Source organism: Ruditapes philippinarum, unplaced genomic scaffold (assembly GCF_026571515.1).
Source record: "Ruditapes philippinarum isolate M1 unplaced genomic scaffold, ASM2657151v2 ctg473_1_1_1_1, whole genome shotgun sequence".
Taxonomy (NCBI): Eukaryota; Metazoa; Mollusca; class Bivalvia; order Venerida; family Veneridae; genus Ruditapes; species Ruditapes philippinarum.
Genome location: NW_026864528.1, coordinates 273,219 through 289,852, shown reverse-complemented (window position 1 = coordinate 289,852; position 16,634 = coordinate 273,219). Strand labels below are relative to the sequence as shown.

Here is a 16,634-nt window from a genome sequence, read left to right as displayed (position 1 = left end):
AAAAAAATTGTTGTTAACGCACTGTTAAGTCCTGTGGCGGTCGCCGCTAGCGACAACACGTCAAAGCGCCAACCGGCGCATTGTGTCGCACTATCGTCTTCTCGTCCTGTCTCTAACGCGGCTCGCCAATCCTTCAATTAATCAAAGCGCTGAAAGCACTGCTGGGGGCGCATTATGTTGATTGTATAGTGGTCTATTGTTACAAGCAGATGCCATTCCTACTTTCAAAGCAGAAAACACATTTTTACTCGATTATTCGATAAGAATAAGTAGAATTATCCTAGTCATCTGAAACGTCGGCGTCTATCACCTCAATTTTTCCCCGAAGTCCATTGACATTATGGCATTAAAACTTTGCCAACACTTGATCCCGATCAGGCACCCATTATGTTAAGATTGCCTATGGCTTCAAGATATTTTCGTATTCCATAGACATTGGCTTTGAAATAAATTGAAATTTTATACATTTCTTTGCGAGCATTGACTAGCTAGGACTCTCTCCAATGCTTATATCTGTAGAATGGGTTTTAAAAAAAAATTTGTCCTTTTGTGAACTTAGAATATTTTCAATAACCAAGGTTCTTCTATTGTCAGCACTAAAGCATAAAGTAGAGTGTGCTGTCCTACCAAACAGCTATTTTTGGCATACCTTGTGAAAATATAACTCCTTCAAACTTTTGTTCCAGTTATTATATACTAACACAAAGAACTGTCTTGAGGACAGTAAGGCTCGACTATTCGAAAAAAAGTTGTCACAAGGGTGTTTATATTATACTTACACAAGAACTGTTCCGAGGACAGTAAGGCTCGACTATTCGAAAAAAGTTGTCAAAAGGTGTTAATTGAGTAAAAAATAATGCTTACCTATGAATACATAAAAACTGAACCGAAAAGGTACAAAGGCTTGGATTAAGATGTTTTATCAAGTAAATCACTGCTTTATTATCATGAATGCATACAATTGTCCAAAAACAAAGGCACAAAACCCTTCAGTATTATGGAGATAACATGCTTACAAGCAAAACTTTTACCATTAAATCTAAGTTGAAAAAAGGGGAGAAAAATCAGCCTAAATGCTAGATAAAATTATGGATCTTGGTCAGTAACCTACATGTACAATTATGACCTAAATGCATGTGAAGTTTTAATATTGTAGGGCAGAGTTATTCAAACTTGTCAATCTGATGTACATTGTTACTATTAAATAACTATTGTAAGTTTCAATTGAATATCTCAAGCAATAATCGAGATATTTGACTTTAAATAAACTTTAACCAAGCGCTGACGCGGACGCTGGGTTAACTACAATAGCTCTCATATTTTTCAAATAGTCGAGCTAAAAACCACGAAGTCAATGGTTGATACCATATAGTTATTCCATTATATAAATATTATATGTATATATCATGGAAAACATTTTCAAGATAATACAATGGATTGTAGTGTATTAACACGAAAATCAGTGTACTTTAACTGTATTTATTCCATAATCATACAAACATCTGTAAATAACTGGAACAAAATAATCAGTAAATCACATGTGTCGCCTCATGATGGACAATTTCATTTGGGTCAAATTTTGTGACAGACGAACAGTGCCACAACTAGACTTGGGTACTGATCATTCCTGGTAAAGTTTGGAATAAAATTGCATGCGCAGTAGTTAATGAGGAGTAGACCGGACAAGCTTTTGCGTATCTGGCAACACACAGGAAAAAACACCTTTTTTATCAAGGGCCATAACTCGGCCAAATATCATTCAACCAGAAAACCCGTGCAATATGCGCAAGGACTTGAGCTTTAGATCAATCCTGTAAAGTTTCATTGAAATTGCATTAGTCGTATAACAGAAGTAGTCCAGACAAACTTTAAAAATAAAAATTATTAAAGGGCCATAACTCTGACAAAAATCATTGAACAGGAAGATGCTGATAATATGCACAACTAGACTTGGTACTGATCATTCCTGTAAAGTTTGGATGAAATTGCACCAGTAGTTTATGAGGAGTAGTCTGGACAGACAGACGATGGAGAAGTGATCCCTATATGTCGCCACTACTCCGTAGAGGCGACACAAAAAACATACAAAAAAAAAAAAAAAAACCTGATGATGACAGAACGGGGTATCACTTTATGCCTATATAATTTTTTGCTCAAGTGATTTTTTTTCCGAAGAGCTACATGTGAAATTGCTGCCAAATATACATAGGTAAAAACTATTTCAATGCTGCATGCATTCATATAAATATATTTAAAACAAGAGCTGTCGGTAGGACAGCAACGCTCGACTATTCTTAGTGCTTGATAGTAAAAAACATGCTTGATAGAGTTACCTCCTCTTGTTTACAGGTTTAGGTCATGATGGTTAACAAGTGTGCAAAGTTTCAAAGCCATATGTCAATGGACTTTGAAAATATTTGAACTATTACAAAAACTTTAACGTAAATTCTAAGTCGAAAAAGGGGCATAATTCTGTCAAAATGCTTGATAGAGTTACCTCCTCCTGTCTACAGGTTGGGGTCATGATGGTGAACAAGTGTGCAAAGTTTCAAAGCCATATGTCAATGGACTTTGAAAATATTTGAACTATTACAAAAACTTTAACATAAGTGGTTACGCCGAAGCCGACGCAGACGCTCGGGTGACTACAATAGCTCTACTTATTCTTATCGAATAGTCGAGCTAAAAATTCAAACTTGATTGAATAAAAAAAAAAATTCAAGGATAGCCCAAACTTGTTAATTATAAAAAAATATATATACAGAATATTATGTTGTAGTAGCTCTCTGGGGCTTTGTATTTTGATACGAGCAGCGGTGGGAAATTGATATCTTGCGAGACCAAAGGGCGAGCAAGATATCAATTTTCCAACATTGCAAGTAGAAATATGCATAGCCTCAGAAAGCTACTACAACATAATTTTCCTTTTACAATATACCTTTTCGTTTGAAGTATAAATGATTTTCATTATACTACAACTTATATAAGAATTTTCAGAAAAAGAAAATATAAGCTGTCAAGAAATAAATTATGACTGACAGATGAATACGTAATTTGTGCAAAAACCAGCCACACCTTTTTATTATCTTGGTTGCCGTTTCCATATACTACGTTTTACACAGCTAAGATCAGAACGTCAAAAATAGTCCAGTCCTTTCATATATGGTACTGTATTTGTCTCTAACATAATATAGAATTTTCTAACCGTTGAAACCTATTTGCGCTTCAAGATTATCCTGTGTTTTAGGAAGAAAATTTATAGGTATATAATAAATGCTGTCATTGACATTTCTTATGTTTATATTTATTATATGTATTTCTTGCAATCCTATTTATAGCTACTAATTCTATGAATTAAAATAGAAAATGAAGATAGCATGCAGACGGTGTTGATATTGTGTGTTAAAAATTTAAAAGATCATTGGAAATCATCCGAGTAACCGAATACTCGATCTGAAAAATGACCGAGTACTCGAGCATTGATTTTAGTATTTGTTGCCATCCCTAAAAAAAATAAAGTACTTGACAAGATCAACTAACATCTAAATAAAAAACTTTGAAAACAGAATTAATTATTTTGAAAAATTCACTCTGAGCTGTATTATTTAAAGTGGGTGTTCAAACACATTGAAAACATTGATAAGTCATCTCATGTTCTTGGTGATGAAGTGGTGCCTCAATATAGTTATCACTGCAATCTTCCTCATAACTCCTACTATTAGTATTACTGTATCTGTCAAACAAGCATCTCTGTTTTCTGAAATAGAGTTTTGAAAAAGTTTATTGCTGACCGAGATATTCCATACTTGTATGTTAACCTTTTTTCAGCATTTCTGTTAGAATTACTCTGATTTAACCAAACTAGAAATGTGTCATCATGCCACGGATGACCCCGCATGCAGCCAAAATTTCAGATGGTGCATTAATTATTTTTTTCATTTTAAGTTCAAAGCCCTTAAAACTATTCGATGTTAACACAAACCATTTTCATACAATGTTCAAGGCAATGAAATGATTCAGTCTTAACCTTTTAAAAATAGCATATTGCATATTTGTAGCCAAAATAATGGCTAAAAAGATGAGTGCTGAAACTGAAAGTTCAAAATTTTTCCAACATTCAGGAAAGATAAGTTTGTCTTAAATCATTGAACCACGACCAAATTCAAACTAAAACTGCTTATTCCTAAGATGTATCTATATTATTTTCAAAGTGAAAGGAACATAACTCTGCCAAAAAATCATCAAACCATGACCAAATTCCAACTTGACCTGCCCATTCCTTTGACATATCCATATGTCAAATTTAAGTTGAATATGTAACACTGTTGGGTAGATAATGAACAGAAACTGTAAATTTCATATTATTTTCAAAGTGAAAGGGGCATTACTCTGCCAAAAATCATTGAACCATGACCAAATTCGAACTTGGCCTGGGCATTCCAAAAAACATATCCATATGTCAAATTTGAGTTGAATGTGTTGTACCATTGGGGAGATAATAAACGGAAACTGAAAATTTCATATTACTTTCAAAGTGAAAGGGACATAAACTCTGCCAAAAATCATTGAACCATGACCAAATTCAAACTTGACCTGTATTTTTTTCATGACATATCCATATGTCAAGTCTGAGTTGAATGTGTTGTACCTTAGGGGAGATAATGAACAGAAACTGAAAATTTCATATTATTTTCGAAGTAAAATGGGCATAACTCTGCCAAAAATAATCGAACCATGACCAAATTCGAACTTGACCTGTATTTTCTCATGACATATCCATGTGTCAAGTTTGAGTTGAATGTGTTGTACCGTTGGGGAGATAATGAACGGAAACTGAAAATTTCATATTATTTTCAAAGTAAAAGAGGCATAACTCTGTCAAAAATCATTGAACCATGACCAAATTCTAACTTGACCTGTATTTTTTTCATGACATATCCATATGTCAAGTTTGAGTTGAATAAGTTGTACCGTTGGGGAGATAATGAACGGAAACTGAAATTTCATATTATTTTCAAAGTAAAAGGGGCATAACTCTGCCAAAAATCATCGAACCATGACCAAATTCGAATTTGACCTGTATTTTCTCATGACATATCCATATGTCAAATTTAAATTGAATGTGTGCAACCGTTCTAAAGATAATGAACGGAAACTGATGATGATGGAATGACAGAAGGATGGAAGGACGGAACAGGGTAACACTATATGCCCCGGCCATTACATGGCGGGGGCATAAAAATGCGCGACCAATGCCATAGCTCAACCCCTCTGTGCATTATTTCACAAACGAGCATCTGAGTAGAACCACTGCCTTTTTTTAAAGCTAGCTGGATTGCTTTCTCACATTAAAGAATCCATATTAAATATAATAGAACATTGATAATTGCTACACAGTCTCTTTGTAAACATAAAATAAGCATGTTTTGTGTTTACATAAAGTAGCTATGTAAGCTATGTAATGTTAAAACACCACACGCTATAGGTGGTCACAATATAAATATATAGTGTTGTTAGGAAACTGACAGTTTTTTTAAGAAAGGACCAAATTTTTTTGTCTCGTAAGGAGGAACATGGCTTCCATTGCATATTTAATTCATTATTTCATTCAAATTAGACATGTTCAAAAAGAGTTGCATAGAATTCAATAAATTTTTATGATTAAAATATTTTACTGATGAGCATAGTATATCTTTAAAGGTCAGTGGTTTAGGTACATTACTTTGGACTATGGACACCCCAATTAAATCTATTTATTTGCTTAGTAAACACAACTTTTCAAAGTCATATAAATTTGTACATGTGAGTGATTCTGATAATCTATATACAGCTAAGTCAAGATGAGATGATTAGATTTTACTGACTGCTTACTACATGAAGTCACTATTTCAATGTCAAATGCCTTGAGGTGAAAGGAATGAAAACTTGAATTTCAAAATACAATTTAAGTGAATTACATGTCACAAATGAGCCGTGTCATGACAAAACCAAAATAATGGGTTTGCGACCAGCATGGATCCAGACCAGCTTGCGCATCCACGCAGTCTAATCAGGATCCATGCTGTTCGCTTACAAACCCTATTACAAGTAGAGAAACTGATAGCAAACAGTATGGATCCTGATCAGACTGCACGGATGCTCAGGCTGGTCTGGATCCATGCTGGTCACAAACCCATTATGTTGGTTTTGTCATGACACGGCTAAAATGTTTTTGCTATCAACTTTTGTTCCTAAATTAACAAGCAATTATCATAGTATTGCAAGCAATCCATAAGTCCCCTACCGGTTAGAACCCCAGCAACATTCTGAAGGGCCATTGGCAATTCACTTATGTTTCTATTTTAAGTAAATTTGTTGAAAAAGTTCTTTAAAAGTGATCACAGGAAACAGTTTTTATGTACAGACAGACGGACTGAAGGACACTCTACAGTTATTTTTTAAACATCCCTGTTATCAAAATATAACATTTTTAAAAGCAAAATTTTTAAAAAGGAGATAACTCTTGAAATAAAGATGCAAGATGTCATACCTGATGTGAGTGTAACAAAGAACAATTAGTAATGAACGTATGAATAAAGAATGGTTATTTTTAATTTGAAGTAAATGAAAGTTAAAAGAACGAATAAGAAAAAATTAAAAGTTTAAGGAGGAGATTACTTTGGAAATATGGATGCTAGATTTATAAACCTTGTCATATTATTATGATGTGGGAATTTGAAGAAAATCCTATCATGATTGAAAGAAGTTGAAGTAAAAATTACCAATTTCTCGAAAAAAAAGTCTAAGTTAAAAGGGGCCTAATTCTGGAAATAGTCTTGCTAGAGTATTGAAATTTCTCACAAATGTTAAGTGATAATAAGAAACATATATATGAAGTTTGAAGTAGATACATTCAGAAAAAAAGAAGTTATTAAAAAAAAACAATTTTTTTTTTCATGAAAATTTTAAGTTCAAGGGAGGTAATTCTAATAAATTTTGTGCTAGAGTTGTAAACTTTGTCACATATGATGTGGTTGATGACTAGCAACTTATATTTCAAGTTTGAAGATAATACCTTAAGAAATAAATAACTTATAGTGAAAAAACTTAAAAAACTAGAATCAGAAATCTTGAAATTCAGTCCATTTGTTTCCATAGCAACCAGAATTTTCAACATAGGAAGATAAGAAAAGGATGTGCATAATTTCCAGACTGCCATCTACCCATATGTAAAGTTTCATAAAAATATTTTCAGTACTTTTTGCGTTATCACTGGATCCAGGTTTTGTGTAAAATTTGCCATATTTTCAGTCTATTTGTTGCCATAGCAACCAGAATTTTCAGGACAGGAAAAAAAGAAAAAGACGTGCATAATCTCCATACTGCCATCTATCCATATATCAAGTTTCATAAAAATATTTTTAGTACTTTTTGCGTTATCGCGGGATCCAGGTTATGTGTAAAATTTGCCATATTTTCAGTCGATTTGTTGCTATAGCAACCAGAATTTTCAACATAGAAAGAAAAGAAAAAGACGTGCATAATCTTCATACTGCCATCTATCCATATATCAAGTTTCATAAAAATATTTTCAGTACTTTTTGCGTTATCGCGGGATCCAGTTTTGTGGACGGACGGACTGACGGAAGGACGGACAGACAGACGGACGGAGGGTAAACCTAAAGTCCCCTCCGGTAAACCGGTAGGGGACTAACAACAGATTGCATGATAAAATGATATTGAAATAATTAATATACATTTGGCTCTTAGTGCCAAGCTTACTGATTGAGTCCTTGAGTCCTTGTGTTGGCCTTTAAACATGTCAAACATTTAGAAAGTATTTATTAAGGGAAAGTGTATACAAATAATCATGTACCTCTTCATTATATGCCCATGACATTGAAAAAACATTGTGTCATCTGTTTACTTCAAGGTTAGTCACATTGACAGTATCACATTTTAGACTTTATCTCTCTTGATGCATTCTCAAAATGAGTCCTCTTAATTTCACACTCATCAATCTGACAAAAACCTCCTGAAAAAGAAAAGTTAGAAACATATGCCACTAATTATGTCAGTTTAAATGTCAAATAAATACTTTGAGAAACTATTTGGTCAAAATTGTAAAATGCACAAAGATTTTCAAACCATGAACATTTCCTTTTTAACTTTCTAACATATATAATGTATGGTCTTACTTGAAGAAAATGTTTGCCCGGAACTGAACACTACCAATTTACCATCTTTTTGGTACCACTGAAAATAGATAGTAAAAGGCCTTAATCTTTTTATTCTAAAATAACAGTTAAAATATCATCTTAGAAATTATGACTAATAAGCATGTTAAAAAAGTGAGAAGAGGCAATTTTTTGAGTCATTCCAAACAGAACTTATGTAGAAATGACTGACCAATACAGTTAATTCATATGTACTATTGAGCAAATGTTATTTACACAATTTATGGAAATTGTAACTAATTATTAATTCAATATTCATCACTCCACTTAGTGTGAAATAATTTATTCAAAAGACTTGCATTCAAGTATGATATAAAATGTATAAAGGTTTATGGTCAGAATAATAAGATTCTAGTGTACCAAATTTTTGCACTTTATTCATAGGCAAGCCGCAATAAATATGATCAAGACAGCTGCCATAATCAGTAGTTACTGAACAGAACAGAACATATATTTTATTTTGAATTAAGCATATACAGCTCATCTTCATATACAACAAATATATACATGCATGAATATGAAAAATGGTAAACGCATATCAATAAATGAAATAAATAAATGAAATAAACTAGTGAGAGTGTAATACAACACATGTAATATTTACAATCCTTATATAACTTTAAACAATACAACAAGGTGGTCTTATATAGCATTATCCGGCATTCAATGAATCGAATCTCAATTTAAACGCTTTATTACAATATATAGCTAATTTTGTTAACACTGACTTCCTTTCTGAATTCAGCAATTCTAAAAATTTAAACATACTAGGGTTTCTTGTAAAATATTTGGATATATACTGTTTTCTAAGAGAATCATACAAAGTACAAATCAATACAAAGTGATATTCATCTTCGATGTCATTATTGTTGCAAATAGTACATTTCCGGTCATTTCTATCAATATTATTGTGTCTACCTGTTTCTATTAATAAATTGTGAGATGATAATCTAAGTTTAGCTAATATATTTCTTAATTTCATAGAGTCAACAATATCCAGGTATTTAGACCTGCTAAAATCGGTTTTGATATGTTTATACAAATACAAAGAAGAACAAAATATGTACACTAGAATGCCAATTTGTGATATAAATATCTTTTAAACGACCATGTAGGACTGGTATTAATATATTTAGCTTAACTGATTCTGGATACATCCACACATCATTAAATCCAGCACTTTGCAAAAGTGTTTTTACTTTAGACAACCAATTTACAGTATTAGACTTTGACTCTATCTCCAATCTCTGACAATTAACAATATAATTTAATATACAATTGCTTGTTTTATTTTGGTATAAATTTTATAAAATATTTAACAATTCTTACATGACGTGAAATATATAATGGAAATCGGCCTACTTCTGCAAACAGTGAAAGAGTATTTGTTGACATTTTCACATTAAGCAACCATTTACAGAACTTCCTATGTACAATTTCCAAATTTTCCGATGGTAGGCTACCCCATACCTCGCAACTATAATTTAAAATTGGTAGAACATATGCATCAAACAGGTTGAACATAATATCAATGGGAACTTGCTTATCTCGTGTTACATTAAATAATGAGCTCATAGCCCGTAGTGCTTTGCCTTTTAGTGTGTTGGTCGCTGGTATGAACGAACTTCCGCTAGACAAAACAATACCTAGGTAATTAAACGTTTTTACAATTTCTATATTTAAACCCCCATATATCCACTTATAACTTTTATTTTAAAACTCCGCCCTTTCTAAAAACAACAATCTTAGTCTTATCTACGTTAACAGTAAGATGCCATTTGTTACAAATATTTTTCTAAACTATTTAATGAATTTTTGTAAACCTTGAGCAGATTCAGAACAGATAATGGCGTCATCTGCAAATAATAGCAAATAAATCGATATTTGATCTAATGTTTATACCATCATCTAAATTTTCTTGTAATAAATTTTCTAAAATCATTCAAAAAGAGACTGAACATTATTGGTGAAGTTATCTCACCTTGAAAGAGACCCATTTCACTACTGAAAAATTCAGACAACGTATTTACATGTTTTACACACAATTTAACATCTTCATACATTGAATATATTACAGAAAACAATTTGCCATCAATACCACATTTTATCAGTTTATACCATAGGCAGTTCCTGTCAATTAGATCATATGCTTTTTTAAAGTCAATAAAACAGCAAAATAGTTTCTTCTTATCATTGATAAACCTTTCGATCAAAGAATGTAATATAAAAATAGCATCTACAGTGCTATAATCTGCTTTAAACCCAAACTGGGCATCCGTAATTTTGTCATTTTCTACAGACCATTTCTTCAGCCTGTTATTTATAATCACTGTGTGAAAAATTTAGCAAAACAACTTGTTATCGTAATTCCCCTATAATTACTCGGGTCTGTTGAATCACCCTTTTTATGTAAAGGAATAATAATACCGGATGACCAACATTTTGGGAAAGATCTACTATCAAGAATATAATTAAAAAGCAATTGTAAAGGATTCACAATATCATTTATACATGATGTAAAGTACTCGTATAAGATGTTATCAGCAGAACAAGCTTTATTACTACCTAAGCTTTTTGATGCTAGAATAATCTCTTCCACAGATATCGGTTTATCAAGTTCTTCAAATGTAGCATTGTTGCCTTCTGATTCTAAGAATGTTTTTACAAAGTCATCGCAATCATTATTAGTTTCACGTTTATCATGATTTGTAGAAAGATTTTTAAAATGATCATAAAAAGAGTCAACTGTTATTTCTTCACCCCGATTTCCTGGCGATTTCTGTTTAAAAGTCTTCCAGAATTCACGTGGTGATTTATGTTTTTATTGTATTTAGAGATTGGGCAAATGTTTATTATAATTATTTTTACATTTACGACAATAATATTTATAGTCCTTTTTCTTGGTATAAACGTTCATTCTTTTCTCATCATTTGGGTTGATATTATATTCATACATTGCCTTCTTAAACAATTCATGTTTTTCTTTGCACACTTCGTTATACCACTTTTGCCTGTTTACGTCTGTACCAGTAAAATACACAGTTTTACTTTTTGTGCAGCGTTCAAAGTATTTCTTCCCATTTAAATGTAGAAAATCTGTGAATTTATTTACTAGTATATCGGGTACTTCTCCATTAGAAACATCATTTAACAAACTGTTTTCTAAATCAATAATGCCGTGTCTAACGTCATTTACAAAAGCATCTTTATATTCATTATTCCACTTGTAATACGTATGTTTTTTTGGAAGATGTACTTGATAGCTCAGTATTAATACCGAATGAGAACGAGATTGGCGCATGATTTGAAAAGGTATTGAAATCTGTAACATTAAAACTGACAATGTCCTTAAAATTACCCTCTTCCGTCAAAACATAGTCGACTAGACTTTCTCCGTTGTGTGTCATACACGTCCGCTTACCGATACCGTTATCGTTATGTAGTCTTCCGTTAACAATACGTATATTGGTTGATTTACATAAATCAATTAACAATTCTCCAAATCTATTCGCTGTTACGTCACACGTTGCGCGCGGGAGCGCCGAGTCAATATCAAATGTATCATCGTTTCCTATTATTCGATCGTTATCAATATAATCATGTTTTTTACCAACCCTAGAGTTAAGGTCGCCCGAAACAAATACTTTTCCTAATGTGCTATATCTATTTATATCATTTTCAATTTTTCTAAAAATATCAACGTCATACGTATTGTGAATAGGAGAATTTTTCTGGCGCTATATAGGTTACTGCAAGATATATGTCTTTTTCTATTTGAAAAAAATGTTTTATCCAGTTTTAGCCAAATTAAGCAATCAATGTCATTTTTGAACAACTTTAACCCCCTTACGGCAATTATCCTTTATATAAACTATAAGTCCCCCGCTAGATCTTCGTGCCCTCCTATGCTGAAAGCGTCTGTATGAATGGATCGGATTACTGTATCCGTTAAGGTCAATTTTCGACTTTTTGTTAGTCCAGGTTTCCGACAAGCATATAATATCAAAGTCTTTCAATACAGCTAAAAACTCGGACGAAGATCGTTTTGCCTCGCTAAATCCTTCAACATTCCATGACACACAATTCAGAACACTCTCACGTGTAACCTATTTCGTACCGTTACCGTTGTATAATTGCTTATTGATGTACAGCTTGTCAACCTTCAAAAATGCCTCATCACCGTTTTCCCGTGCTTTTTTCATGATTGGGATTAACTGTTTTCTAGTCTCTATGATTTCACGGGGAAATTGTTCGCTGATCCCGAACGGTGTGCCGTTTAATTGTTTTGATGATTTTCTGACCTTCTCCCTGTCTGGAAAATATGCAAACGTTGCAACTATAGGTCTTATTTTCTGGTGGCTATATTTCCCTATTCTATGAGCTCTATGAAGTCTAATGTTCGATTTTGCGTCATTGATTTTCAGCTTATCTTCTAGGAAGGATAATATCTTGTCCTCACAGTTTTCATCTTTCTCTTCACAAAGGTTATAGAATATCAAATTATCTCTCATACTTCTACATTTTAGGTCTATAATTTCAGCTTTCAAGTCATCTTCTGAGCTTTTTTGTTCACTCTTTTTCATAGACTGTATCATTTTTTCGAGCTCATCCTGCCTTTTGTTTATACTGTCTAATAAACTGCTGTCAAAGGCTCGGCTGTTTTCAATGTCCTGGATTTTGGATTCTATTACATTTATCTGCTTGCTCATAGTGTCTGACTTTACCGTTAACGAGTTCACACTAGACTGAATAGTTTCTAAATGGCTGAGTTTCTTGTCCATCGAATCTAATCTTTGTATAATAATGGTCATCATATCACTTTGTGTATTCACGTTTCGAGGTGAAGTTTCTGGTGAGAATAATGGTGACGCTGAATTCATTGCCATATATTGATTATTACAGCTTTGATATGGTAGTTGGGGTGGTAAACAAAAGTTATGACTTGCCTGGTATTGACTACCGGTCATATTTGGTGTACCCATTTGAATTCCTCCGCCATTTTGTTCCATTGTGTTTGAACGTTTTGTCACAGATTGCACGTTACCCGGTGATTCTTTTGTCTTTTTACGTTTTCTGGGCATTTGAAACTTTTAATACAGTTACAATACTTCCATACATACACTATTTTAACAATAATCCGTCTGATTTAGAGATTTAATCCATTTTTTCTCAATTTTTTCCAAGAGCTTTTCAAAATTTGCTACCATTTTTCACGCATGCGCAATATATCACTGAATCAATGAGTTGAACTGAACTGAGTACTTCCTGTATAATTTTAGCAACTGGTTTGTTTTCAGTGTAATCATAATTGAAATCTCCCATTAAAATACGCTTTTTTTAAAATTCCAGTCACTTTAAACTCTTTTGAAACAATTTCCAAAATATTGAATAGAAACCCTGAAAAATATGCAACAGTAGCACACCTTGGAGGACAATAAACAAATCCAATAACTATGTCTTGTAAACACAGTAAAGCACATTCAATGTCAGAATGAGTAATACAAGTAAAATGACAGACATTAATATTTTCCTTGTAATAAATTGCTATCCCATGTGAGGCCTGACCCAAATTGGAACGAAAACCATCTATGCTGTACTGCTCAGATAAAGGACCAGTTAATCTAGTTTCTACTTGCTGGCGTAGTGAGCGCCCTACACGGAAACCCTTAGTTGGTTGGTGTGTGTGGGATACTGGTGTATCATTATTCAGTTTTTTTTTTGGTTAAATGATGGTATTTTATAACACAAAAGTTCAGTGTTGATGTTATTTTATTTATTTTTTTATAGTTAATTGTAAGTTTTTAAATACAAAATAATTATATAGTTTACATATATATTTTTACAGCTAGTACCTGAATTTTGCTTAAGTTAGTTTTACTTATTTGCTTTTTAAGTTAAGACTTGATGTTATATGTTTAAAATTCTAGATAAGACTTAAGATGTTGTATGTTTCCAAATTAGAATAAGACTATTAGATGTTTTAAGTTTTGAAATTATTAATGTTTTTATAATTAATTTTCTAAAAGCATTTTGACGAGGAAATGCTATGTTACACATGACCTGTTTTTACCTTAACGGCCTGTATAATTATGTTTCACAGCTTCTCAGCAAACAACCAACTGTACCACAATTGAAATCTAACAAACAAGCCTTTAATCACACACCTGAAATAAAAACTTTTCATAATTAATACAATATTTCTTTTAATTTATTACATTCTTCAATGAAACATTAAGAAATATTGATAAAGTAAAATGTTCATTTTCATTTCCTGTATTTTCAATGTAAATATTCATTTCTCATTGCATATTTTCACAAGTGTCTACACACAATAGACTGTAAAGAATAATAGGGCAATCCGGGTCAGCTCAGCCCTAAAACATACTCGGCCCCCGAGTCAGCTCGGCCCTATTCCAACTCGGCACGGGTCAACTCGGCCCACTTTTAAAAATGGGTAAAAGACTCCTATTGTTACGGGCTATTATTATCAATCAATGTGTATGTTAAAGATACCAATTAATTAGGTGATAATTATGATTGACTCATTCATTCAAATTTGATTTAATAAGTAACCACCTGCAATTAATTAGAAGCTTATGATATTAAGTAAACACGTTTTTGTTTCATATTTTTTTGAAAATTTCTTAACGTCTTTACAAACAAAATGCATCTAAGGAAACGCATTTTTATTATATGTATATTACTTTTATCGAATCTGCAAGACAAATAAATAACTTTTTTTTCTAAATATACTGTATATACTTTATTTCGGCAGAAGTACAACGTATAATTATATAATGATAATAATAAGATATTTCTTATTATTTATTTACCTAAACAACATGCAAAGCAAAGTAAATACGTTATATATATTTTAGTTAAGTGGGCCGAGTTGACCCGTGCCGAGTTGGTATAGGGCCGAGTTGACTCTTTTCCAGACATTCAAGGGAAAGAACTGCTAAAATTTGATAAGGTCAATTCAGTACAAAAAAAGCTTCACCCGATAATGGCCGATTGTGAAGAAAATTTGTAAAAAAATACAGCTTTTGAATGCAACTTAAATATCAACGTTATGAAATACAAACATGAACATCAGTCATCTTGAATAACGTTGTATTTTTTGTAAGCAGCCAGAATCGCCGAATTATGCGAATACATGTATGTTTCTGCAACGATTTGACGACGATTTCGCCACTGATAAATGCAAAACAAGCAAAGTTATTCAACAGTTAGGTAAAAGGGAGATAGGTTTTTGTAATATAAAACTTACAACTCGTTTTAACACGTGGAACTTCTATATTAACAGCAAAACTTCTCAATCTTTCACGGATGAACTTGTAAACAATGGCGATTGCGGGAAAATGACATATATGGCACAAGGGCGAAAATAGTTCGTATTCATACGCATGCAATGTTTTTCTTAAATTTACACTTATAAATGAAGCATTAGGCCCTATAAGCTTTTAACTTAGCTGATCTGAAATCCGTATTCCATTACTTGCTAAATTTTTGAGTTCTATGACACTTAATTAACTTGTGACTACATGTAATTTGTACTATATTTATGCAAGTACTTTGGCTATGATCGACCGCTGGCGTAGTAATATTAAAATCGCGTAAAGCAAAAATATACATACAATTTTAAAAGACGATTGCAAAATTTAGTACGTAATTGGCCAGTTAATTTTAAAATAGATAGGGAACTATGATTTTGGGAGTTACTGCGAAGTTTTGGAACTATTTTTTGCTTAGCGTAGGTAGCTGACTAATTGTGTTCAAACCATAGTAAATCTGAATTTGTCGTTATTCCATTGGGGGCGCATTGCGCATGCGCCCCCAAAAACGAGCGATAATGTGACATCGCGACAACACGCCGCACAACAACGCGCCGTTTGGCGTGCGGCGCTTTGCCGTGTTGTTGCTAGCGCCAACGAAACGCACAAAAGCGTACCAAATCAGCCACCATAAATAACTAACTGTATAAATGGAACATGTGTTCACCTTCTTTATGCGTGCCCATTGCATTTTTAAAAGTTAAAAAGTTACGTAGATAGCATGTTACTTTATGATTAATAGGTGAATAATATTTTGAAAGGAATTAAAGTTTGTGAGTAATTAATTGATACTATATCTAGATATAGACATTTACTCGTTTGGGGACATGTGAAAAATAAGAGGAAATGTCACACAAACAAGGTAAGGGAAACTTGTACAAAATACTTTTACATATTCTTGAGTGTTTATTGCGCAATACTTGTGAAATACAAGTTAATATTGAAATTCGTTGTTTAAAGACGTTTCCGGGAGTAGTCACTGCGCACATAAGCCGCGCATGTCACTTTCCGTTACTTGTTATTTATTTCGTTTTTTTTGCGTTGGGTTTAATTAAAGTTGAGTAGTCTTCGGATAAAAAACACA

General features: G+C 32.6%; 1 long non-coding RNA gene across 2 annotated transcripts; it reads right to left on the bottom strand.

Annotated features, from left to right (window-relative positions):
* Nucleotides 1-3,199: 3,199 nt before the first annotated feature.
* LOC132725945 (uncharacterized) lies at nt 3,200-16,091 on the bottom strand. 2 transcript variants are annotated; one of them, XR_009625129.1, is made up of 5 exons: nt 15,487-16,091; nt 14,287-14,380; nt 8,178-8,235; nt 7,856-8,014; nt 3,200-3,757 (listed from the first exon to the last, which is right to left on the bottom strand). It is a non-coding gene; the product is annotated as an uncharacterized LOC132725945 (long non-coding RNA). The 2 variants fall into 2 exon arrangements; XR_009625130.1 differs by lacking the exon at nt 14,287-14,380 and having other exon boundaries at nt 15,487-16,027.
* Between the last annotated feature and the right edge of the window lie 543 nt (nt 16,092-16,634).